This window comes from Zingiber officinale, chromosome 1A (genome assembly GCF_018446385.1).
Source record: "Zingiber officinale cultivar Zhangliang chromosome 1A, Zo_v1.1, whole genome shotgun sequence".
NCBI classification, from domain to species: domain Eukaryota; kingdom Viridiplantae; phylum Streptophyta; class Magnoliopsida; order Zingiberales; family Zingiberaceae; genus Zingiber; species Zingiber officinale.
Genome location: NC_055987.1, coordinates 127,501,634 through 127,510,786, shown reverse-complemented (window position 1 = coordinate 127,510,786; position 9,153 = coordinate 127,501,634).

Here is a 9,153-nt window from a genome sequence, read left to right as displayed (position 1 = left end):
TTTGAGCCTCCATCTAAAAATTTACCTTCTGTTGTCCAAGACAAGCTTGCGAGGTATGCTGAATTGACATAATATACTATACCATATGAATTTAATAATCATATGCTCTGTTATCCTGGCGAGCAGTTCAGCCTCCACCCATTTTGAGAAATAGTTGACTGCCACCCATAAAAACTTTCTTTGCCCAGTCGCGATGGGGAACAACCCTACTATGCCCGTGCCCCACTGGTCGAACAGCCAAGACACAGTCGACGCTTTCATCTCTTTAGTGGGTTAGTGCAAGATGTTCTGGTATTTTTGGCAAGAAAGGCAGGTGGCCACCGTCCGAGCGGCGTCACCTTGCAATGTGAGCCAAAAGTACTCTACCAATAGTATCTTGTGAGCCAATGATCGACAGCCTGAATGACCACCACAGGAACTTTGGTGAATCTCTTGCAAGATGTACTCAATATCATCTGATCCGATGCACTTAAGCAGCGACCTTAAGAAAGCTCTCTTATACAACTGATATCCAATTAGTGTGAACCAGCCAACCTTCTTCTTTAACAACCGAGCCTCCTCTCGGTCGGCAGGTGTGATGCCCGACTGGAGGAACTCAACAAATGGCGTCCTCTATTCGCTTTGTGGGTCCATAGTTGCTGTCTTGTCGATGCTGGCCACCAACAAAACCTGTTTGACCAGCTTATCTGTGACGACTGAAATTAAAGAACTCACCAGCTTATCCAGCTTGTTCGTGCACCAGTTATCTGATCGAGGTACTTTCCGTATAATGACATATTGGAAACTTGTCTTTAATTTATCGAAAGCTTCAGCATACAACTTGAGCCGAGGGCTATTTATCTCGAACGTTCCCGATAATTGCTAAGCCGCAAGTTGAGAATCCGAGTGGATGAGAACCCTTGAGGCTCCCACGTGCCGAGCTGCTTGCAGGGCCGCTAGCAAGGCCTCATATTCTGCCTTGTTATTTGTAGCACAATAGTCTAGCCTCACAGACAGTTGCATCATATCCTCACACGGAGATATCAATAGGATGTCTATTCCATTACCTTGCCAGTGGACAAGCAACCCACATATATTTGCCAAGTCACATCCTGCTCAACGTTCTTGAAGGATTGATAGAAAGCGATAGACGAGGGGGAGAGGGTGAATATCGCTCTTTAAAAACTCTTCATATTGTATCATAAAAACAATCACAGTAAGTAGTGGAAAATAGAATAATAAATAGACAACTCGGGTGATTACTTGGTTCGGAACCTACGTCGACTCCTACTTCAAGGCGCGCGATTCTTGATCACACCGTTGGACAATTCACTATAATTCTTCTGGCACATCAGGACTTGCCCTTGAACTACAGTCCTCCAGACCTATCGAGCTTCCTTGCCAAATGTCGAGTCCTCTCGACCCACTTGGTCTTTCTGCTTGGCTTCCACGATCTGCTAAGACTTTCTCCAGATTGAGTAAATAACCCGTACACTCAGTCAAATTGTTAGATTACAACAAAACTTAATTTGAACCTTTGACAACATCAAAACTCATGTTCGATTCTAGTGCGCCCTGTACCAATAATTCTGTGCCTCAGTGACGAAATATGCTAAGGCCTAATCTTTGATTGACGTCCAGGGTTGATACTATATGTCAAACTCACTTAGCTCGGTGGTCCATTTGATTAGCCATCCAGATGCCACCGGGTTAAGGAGGACTCTTCTTGGTGCTGTTAGTCAACACCACGATGGGATGTGAAAGGAGGTATGGACGGAGCCTCTAAGCGGCAAGTACTAGTCTGAACGCCAACTTTTTGAGACAGGAGTAGCGGAACTCTGCATCTTTTAATATATGACTTAAGAAATACATCAACTTTTGTTCAAAGTCGTTCTACCGGACCAACACCAAGCTAGCCGCATGCTCTATGGACGATAAAATATCAAGAGTTGCTCGTCGACGATAGGTTTTACTAGTACAGGTAGGGAAGTAAGGTATTTCTTAAGCTCTTCCAATGCCTTGTCGCATTCTGAGTCCCACTGGAATTTCGTCGCATGGTGCAAAATCTTGAAGAACGGGTGACTCCGATCAAACGATTTAGAGATGAATCTTGGCAGCGCGGTGATCTGTCTGGTCAGTCGTTATGCTTCCTTCATGTTGCGGGGCATGTCTGGTAAAGCCTTCATCTTACTCGATTCGCCTTGATTCCCCACTTGGTCATGATATTACCGAGAAATTGGTCACTCTTTGCCCCGAATATGCACTTACTTGGGTTAAACTTGATTTTGTACATCCTCAGGATTTGGTAGGTTTCTTTGACGTCTGCGCAAAAGTCAATGGCTTGGAGAGATTTTATTAATATGTCATCGACATATACCTCCATGTTACGACCGATTTACCGTCGGAACACCTTGTTCATCAGTCTTTGATAAGTGGCGTCAGTGTTCTTTAATTCGAATGACATTATGTTGTAGCAATAGGTGTCGTCGGGCATAATGAAGCTGACCTTCTCTTGATCTTCCCTGGTGAGCGACACTTGATGGTAGCCCTGATACACACCAAGCATGCAAATCAGCTTGCAGTCGGCCATGGAGTCCACCATTTAATCAATACGAGGCAGTTGATAGAAGTCCTTCAAGCAAGCCTTGTTCAAGTTGCAGAAGTCGATGCAAACTCACCACTTGTTGCCCTGCTTGGAGACTAGCACGACGTTAGCTAGCCAGCTCGGAAATTAGACCTTGCGAATGTGACCGACCTCCAACAACTTTTCTATTTTTGCTCAGATAATTTGGTTCTACTTTGAGCTAAAATCCCTCTATTTTAGCTTTACTTGTCATGCATCCGGTCGGATGTGTAGCTCGCGCTGTGCCACACTCGGCGAGATGCCCGAACGCTCATGGGTCGATCAGGCAAACACATCATGATTTTGCCTATAGCAAACCATCAACTCTGCCTTTCTTTCATCTATCATGTCAGCCACGACATAGGTTGTGGCTTCTGGTCGGCTGAGATGGATCTAGACTTCCTCCATTTCATTGTAGACCAACACAAGAGGTTCCTCCATAATTGCATTTACCTCCAAACGCAGAGTCTTCCGGGCATCCTTTAACACAGATTTAACCATCTCAACATAACACCGCTGAGTGTCCAATTGGTCACCTTTGACTTCTCCCACAGCGTTGTCCACCAGAAACTTAATCTTCTAGTAGAAGGTGGACACCACCACTTGAAATTCGTTCAGGGCCAGTTGGCCCAATATTATGTTGTAGGTGGACGACGCTTCTGCCATGATGAAGTTTATGGTCCTCGTCCGCCTGAGCGATTCCTCTTTGAGTAATATGGCCAACTGAGCCTGACCGATCAACAATACTTCATTACCTATGAATACATATAGTGGGGTCGTCATGGGTTGCAACTCGCTTTGGTCGATTTATAGCTGGTCGAATGCCTTCTTGAAAATGATATTCACCGAGCTACCTGTATCTATAAAATTTTAATGAATATTGTAATTAGCTATTACTGCTTTGATGATCAGGATGTCGTTATGAGGGATCTCCACCCCCTTTAAGTCCCGAGGACCAAAGCTGATCTTCGATCTTTCGGCCTTCTCCCTGTTGCACCCGACGACGTGTATCTCTAATCATCGGGCGTGCGACTTCCTTGCTTTATTGGAATCACCGTCGGTTGGTCCTCCAAGAATCATTTTGATTTCTCCCCGTACAACATTGCTTCGGTTCTCCTCCTCTCGAGCTGATGGTCGAGCCCGCTCAATCGCAGCCTGGGTGGGACTTGCATTATCTCCTCGTGGAGGTTGGCATTGACGTTGCTCGGCAACCGGTCTGTCTTTTTCCCATCGCACATTTGATCGGCGTTGATGATGTCGATCGGGAGATGGTGAACGATGACGATTTCCTAGAGGAGTTGGTCGTCTTGTAACTGGCCTTAAGTCGTAGCAATCCCAAGTGTTGTGTGTCGTCGGTTGATGAAAGGAGCAGAACAATAATGTCCATGACCTGCCTTTTGTAGCTTTCGACCAGTCGACTGCCACATGTTGCACAGCATGGGCTCAAGGCTCCTGGTGCGGCTATACTGCTCCTGCTCGGGGGCCCTTTGGTGGTTGATGACTACTGGCCGACCGTCGTTCAGGGGTAGCAGTAGGGTCAGAGGGTACCTCATTCCTTCATGCCGCTTGAGCCTCCTCCACGTTGATATATTTGTGGGTGCACTTGAGCAGGTGGTCGAAGTCTTTTAGCGGCCTCTGATAAGTGAGCGAAAGAATTCGCCTTCTAAAAGTCCTTGTGAGAAGTCACTTACTAATAGCTCCAAAGTGATTGATGGGACGTCCATGACCACTTGGTTAAACCTCTTGATATAGACTCTCAGTGCCTCATTGGGCTCTTACTTTAGAGTGAACAAGTTAACATTCGTCTTCTAGTAATGACGACTATTAGTAAAATGATACAGAAACGCTGCTCTGAAATCCTTGAAGCTACGGATTAATCCGATTGGCAAACGTCTAAACCACCTCTGTGTTAATTTAGAGAGAGTGGTGAGGAAGACCCAACACTTCACTCCATCGGTGTACTGATGGAGTGTGACCGTGTTATTAAACCTAGTCAAATGGTCCTCCTAGCTGGTCATCCCATTTACTCTCAGATCGTCAATAGAGTGTAATGGTGTGGTAGTGGGTCATCTACGATCCCTTGTGAGAATTGTCCATTGATTTGTTCAGGAAAATCATCGACCTTCGGTGCCTTTCCCTTCCGTCCATCTGGATAGGTGCATTGTCCGATGAAGATCCTTGCTCTTGATCTGCTTGGCCTTGTTCCTCTGAAGGGGTATGGAACAATGCTCGATGAAAGGGGATCAACGCATTTGATGCATCCCCATATGTGTCGATCGACTTATTGTTTGCCCTCCGGCTGACTGTGACTTCCGCTCGATCTCTATTGCCGACCTACTGCCCCATTGTTGGCATCGCGTGTTCGTTTGCTTGGTGCTCGGTCATCGCCTGTTGTTGTTGCTCCACAGTCTTAGTCGCTCTAGCTTGTATCAACATGCCTAATTCCTCCTTTGTCAATGCCACTATTGTAAGTCGTCCAGCGTCCTCCATCTCCACGTCTCAGATACATGTTAAGTTCTCATAGACGACGCTAATATGATCTTGTCTGAAATCAGTGAAGACAGCTAGCTGGGAATGTGACTTTGCTATTGACTCGGTGAACACTTCGTTGCGCTCCACTTTGTGACACAAAGAATGCCAGTGTCAGGTCAAGGAAGGGGTCCCCGACGTTGACCCTCTGACGCTCAAGTTAGTCATTGGAATAGTGGAAAAAACGACAAGAAACTACAACAGCAATAAGAGCTCTAGCACAAACAACGCTTACCTCTACCAGTGCATAAACTCCCCTTTATATAGTGCCCTGTAGCGGATGTGCACGCTTCTTAATGCACGGGCACGTCTCCCCAACTATACTATGAAAAGATAAGTTAAAAAGTGTCCATGGCACATCTCCTTAACAAGACGTGTATATTTCTGATATGATAGTAGAAGCTTCCACCTTACGATTTACTGGTGGATCATGCCTTGTTGTCAACGACACTGACTACCAGGAGGATATGATGAGCTGAGCAAGGGGTCCCACTGTTTGGTCGAGTGGTGGAGCCGCTTGGCCAGGATTCCCCGCTCGGTTGATCAAGGTTGTTTTTCTCCACGATCGCTCTGTGCAGTAGGTTGCTCCTGGTCCGGCCAGACAGGTGATCCGATCGGACTATCCTTCATTTGGTCGTCATAGTTGTGCACATCTGCTCTCTTCCCTTTAGTTGTTCAGATGATAGGACGTTGTTCCTCGTCCGGGCGGACAGGCGGTCTAGTCGGACTATCCTTCGGACAATACCTTGTTCCTATGACATCCGACTACTGAGTGTATACTAATGCCTGATTGGACCACCATACCCGATTGACCCATTCCCATTCGCTTAACCAACTTTGGTGACCGAGTGATTCCTAGGACTGTCTTGACTTTGACCTCCACGTTGGTAGCTTTTCTCACCTTTGACTCGTCCTCGGTATGCTTCTTTTACCCCCGCATTAATCGTCAAAGAAGACAATGACAAATGGTCCAAATACCCTAGAAATACTCAGTTCATTAAATCCATGAAAACATCTGGAGTATTGGTAAGCTTAAATGACATTACCAAGGACTCATAATGTCCGTATAACGAACACACTCAACCATAAGATCACTGACAGTGAGTCTGTAATTTGATCACCAACTGCAAGTCATCAAATATATAAATATCATAGATATGCTACTCCCTATGTCATTATCAATAACAAATACCAAATAATATATCATCAAGTCAAATATCCACTAATAGATTATTAGAAAATAATATATCACAACATCTGATCTCACAATATCCATTAATCCTAAATCATCCTCAACGTCAATCTCACCTGATAGCTTCCCACATAGCGATAGAGAAAAAAAGGAAGGTATCTAACCTTCAATACCCACTTTCAACCAATTTAAATATATCCACCATGGTTCAATGTTGCATATTTATGTTATACCGACTAAAGGGATTATACCCTATGAGTAAATTTATTATAGCATATATTTTTAGTGAGACAAACCCTTCATATGCTCACAAATCTAACTTCTCAGCGACCTGCTCTCGTCATGGGGTACTATCAAGATATAGGAATATATGCCATAAGATATAGAAATATATCACCATTCTACCAAAAGTGTATGACTACTGAAGTCCAAGAAACATCCCTTGACTTCCCGATCGATGATCAACAACTCTCCAAATAATAGAGATACGACCCATCCATACGATATGAGTATAGAAATTCTATTAATCTTACTTAAAAGTGTCCTCCAACATAGATAGTAATTGCTTGGCTTATATTGCCTAAATAGAATATTCCTTCGTCATTAGTCTTGACGAATTTCATAGATGGTTGGTCCAAGGGTTGCATGATTATTATTCTTACTCGATCATTTATTATAACACAATAAGAAACCAACTAATATATGCCCAAAAGGTTTGTCAAATCTCATTATGATCCTGTCCGAATCGCTGAACCAACGGACACTGGGCATGTGGCGCTCTCCAAGCTGCTGACGTAGATCTCCTGACTGTTCGCACGGACCTCCGATGAACCTGCACAGAAGTCGGGTCGGGAAGAGGTTCCCGGCGACGATCCTCCGACGCTCAAGTCAGGTAAGCGAATAACGAAGAAGGGGCTCCAAATATCGTAGAACGCGTACCTTTGGTGAAATGCAAAGCTCCTTATATAGAGCTGGGGAGGAGCTCAGGCACACATACCTAGGCAAACACGTGTCCTCAGCCTATACCCCAGTAAGGGCCTGTCAGCAAGCTTACCTGACACCATACTGCTACAGTCCAAGCATGTCTTCGATGGGACAGCGGAACCCCTTATCGTCAGATTTGGAGTATGGCTGGATTATAAAGCATGCCCGCTGTCAGAATATGTCCTTTGTCCTTTTCTCCTTACTCCCTGTCGGGCGTCCGGCCGACCATATATAGTGATCTACTTGGGAGATACTCGGTAACGTGCTTTGTGGAGACTGTTAGCAGTATGCTACCTTATGTCTTTCGGCCGAGCGTGCCATCCGCTCAGCCTTACGGCCCTGTTCAAAGAGCGCCGGAACCCCGACTCCCGCCGGGGCGCCTTTTGCCCTCAATTGGACATCGGTCGGCCGGCCGGGCGGTCGGCCCACCATTCTCCGGTCGGCATAGCGATCCCACCTTTTCTAAGTCGTCCGGTCGGCCACCTGGCCCTTCGACTTCCACGTGGCGTTGACTCCCCAAGACGGGGGTCCCCTGTTCTTACCTCCGGATCACATTATTTCAGGTACTCAAATATTTACAATAAGAAAATGTCAATCCAAAATCCAAAGGGTCACTTAACTTATTGTCTGAGAGTCTACCCAATAAGAGAGTATCACCACATCTCTTATAATCGTGCCTATAAATGTCCTCTGACAAGTGTCAATAAAAGGCTGAACACTCTGATTTGAATATAGACTTCAAAATCTTAAGTAAATGATTATGTGACAAAGGTCTTGAGGTACTTGATGGAGACAATGGTTAGCCGACTCAACTAACCATCACTTTGTAACCCATCACACTACACTTGTTTTACTAAAAGTTTAGGAACCTCTAGTGACAAGCCATGCACATAAAAAGTAGAGGAGCATTATCACTAAATAACTTGTCGGAATAACTATTAATCGACGCTTTGTCCCTCAAAGATCATTATATGATATTTTCACTTAGTAATAGTTGGATTTTATATGTGTTAATCAACTAACATTAACTACTCCATATCCTTGCGGGTTACATATTTCTATGTACCATCGATGATATCTAATTATATCCGATCGATTCATGAGTCAGGATATCTCATAAAATAACGTTAGACAAGTCGACTAACAATCGCCTAATTAATCATTATATCTCGATTCCTCTTTTTCAGGTTCAAGAACTCTTGATGATGAGCTATAAGAAAGAGGGAGTCCGTAGTTGAGTTTCAGATTCTAAATTTTTAATTGAGTAATGAAAATTTTTTTTCAATAATATGTCGCAGTTGAGTTTCGAACTCTAGATTCCTGATTGATTAATGATTTTTTTTTAATAATACGTCGTAGTTGAGTCTCGAACTCTAGATCCTTCATTGATTAATGAAAATTCTTTTAATAATATGCCTAACTGTTATGTGAAAATTATTAATAAACTTAAAAATAATATTAACATAATTTAATTTTAAATTAACAAAATTAATTGAGAGTTAATTAGTAAAGATAAAATAGTAAGTTAGTAAGGTTTACCAATGGAAGAAAATCTTATAATAATTAGGATAAGATAATTAAATCGATTTGGATAAAGTAAAATCGAACCATTTCGAGTAAATAGTAAAGAAGTTAAGAGGGCGTTTAGTACGCACGTTTTTCATTTCCATTTTCTGGAAAACGCGCGTTTTCTGAAAAACGGTGTTTGGTTCGAATTTTTCATGTGCATTTTCTAAAAAATTAATTATCGTTTTTTAGAAAAATAGAGAATGATAAAAAATCATTTTATGTTTTCTAGAAAATACATATTTTTCAGAAAATAAAAATGAAAACAGTGCAAACCACG